We start from the raw sequence: 2,516 nt of genomic DNA on the forward strand, positions 1-2,516 counted from the left end.
GCTCAGAGTGCTGCTGATACTGTTTCAGAATTACACTAAGTAATCAGAATCTGCCTTGTTATATAGTCCCCAACTTAGTACAGTGCAGCATGCCCAACAACAGGGACTGGTTTGAATATTTAGAAATACCTTGTATTGTTCCATATGTGCATGCTACACTGGGCGAAGGTGAGTAAAGACTTTTGTGAAAGAAATAGTACATCAAATGTGTTCACACAGTGCTAAGAGTTTCAGAGGCATTTCCTAAAATTGGTACTAACCAACTAGAAGCCCTTTTCTAAGACCAGAGACCTTGGGTGAAATTAAAAACTCTGTGTCAAGCAGGAGCAAATATAAGGTAAGATGATGGGGAAGTCCTGTGTATATGTCAATAAAGCACTGTTGGCCAATAGGGAAGCAAGATAAGTGGGACTAGGAGTCGAGGAGGATTCTAGGAAAGAGAAAACACAGGAAGTCATCGTGTAGCTGCCATAGAAGTAAGAGGTCCAGACCCTTTTTCCGGTAAGAGAAATACTTAGATTAACAATTATGAGGTAAATACTTAAGTCAGAGATAGCCAGTAAGAAACCAAGCAAATGGCCAACAGCTTCATAATTAATATAGCCTCCTGTGTGTTCATTTGGGACTGATGTGGCTCTGGAAACAGGCTGGTGGGAAGGCTGCACTCTACAGTAAGATAATTCCTCTACTATCCCAAAGTCAGGTCCCACTCCACTCTTTTTAAATGTTTCAAATATTCTCTGCCATGGTTAATTTTGCTTGGATCAACTGTGAGACACACTTCATGATATTTTCTAAAGAGGAAATATCCTCCTAGGAAGTGGGTAATACCTTCTGGCTGTAGCCCAGGTGTGAAAAGACCTGAGGGAAAACTGGTGCTACTTGTCTGCCTACCTTCACTTCCTGCTCAAGAGTGTACCTACTTTTGTTGTTCCTTCTGCCTCTGATGCTACCATTGTTCTTTTTTGCCATTAGAACCCAGTTTATTTGTACTTTTATCAGAGACTGAAGATCAAACACTCTTCAGAAATCCTCTAGGTCCTCAGCATCCGATTGGGAATGCTGAGTCATCTAGCTCCATGACTCAAACAGCTGCCAGGCTCTTAGCCTCTCTGGTATGCACACAGCCATTATTGGACTAACCAGCCTATATTGTATAAGCGAAATTAATATAGCCACTTTATGATACTATATATTATCAGTTCTGTTCTCAATCTGTGGGGTACAACCCCTCTGAAAACATCTATCTCCAAAAATATTTATATTATGATTTATAACAATATCAAAATTATAGTTATGAAGTATCAATGAAAATATATTTATGGTTGGGGGTCACCACAACATGAAGAACTGTATTATAGGGTCCCAGCATTAAGGAGGCTGAGAATCACTGCTCTAGGGAACTCTGATACACCCTTCTTACTTGGAAGTGGTGAGTAGACATTTTTCTCCTACTATATTAAAATTCTGTTATAATAATGCATAGAATTTAGATTTTAAAGTTAATGCAACTGAAAAAATAAAAAAAGTTAGTGCAACTGAGTTACCATAAAAGACTATGTTCAGAAAAATTGCCACTTATAGTACTCTTTGGTTAGTAATTAGATGTTTGTATTTGGAGTCAGGTGATGTGTGATAGCCACCTGATTGTCAAATATAAGACAGTGAAAACTACCCTGAGAAAGCATACACATAAATTAAACAACATGGAAGTTAAATATGTTACTCAGAGAAAAACCAAAAAAGATTTATCTTACATTTCTTTTCCATTTCATGTGACTGACTGACGATGCTCATGTCTTGACATTTGAAGTATACCTCTTCATCAGCCATGGTGCTGACAATATGCTATTAGTCTAAATGGTGTATCACTAGCACTACAACATTTCTCACGAATTTGGTCAAGGGGCCTGAGGATTTAAATAAAGACAAGAGACAGCAGATCATTCGTGCAAGAGGAATGCCATTTATTGGAACAAGAAGGGAGCCTTAAATACCAGTGAGCAGGCATGGTGGAAAACTACCAAGGTCAGAAGTTTCACGTTCCCAGACCCCTCCAGCAATAATATGGGCGGACAACAGGAACTGGCATTCAGGCCTTATCAGAAGGAGGGAAACAAGAAGTATTTGCTAGATAAGCTCCCAGTCACAAGATGGTCAGCAGATCCCAATGGGGGGAGGGCCCAACAAAATGGCAGTGAAATAAAATGATTTGTATGTTCTTGTGAGTCAATAAAATTTCTTCTATATATACAACCTACCCTATGGGCCAATCATTAGGGCCACCTTATGGAAAAAATACTAGAAACTTCAAATTGATTAATATCAGGTGTATCAGGAACTGTCAGTAGGTAATAAACAGTTGTCAGAGTAAGGTAAGTAATTTTCTTCAGGGGTGCAACCACTGATAAGTTGCCTTTGTTCCAATAAATAATATCCTACCAATGATCAGGCAAGAAACTAATTAAACTCAGTGGATCACACATAAAAAGAAGATAGGACTACTAGGGGTGAAA

This window comes from Mesocricetus auratus, unplaced genomic scaffold (genome assembly GCF_017639785.1).
Source record: "Mesocricetus auratus isolate SY011 unplaced genomic scaffold, BCM_Maur_2.0 Super-Scaffold_100003, whole genome shotgun sequence".
Lineage (NCBI taxonomy): Eukaryota > Metazoa > Chordata > Mammalia > Rodentia > Cricetidae > Mesocricetus > Mesocricetus auratus.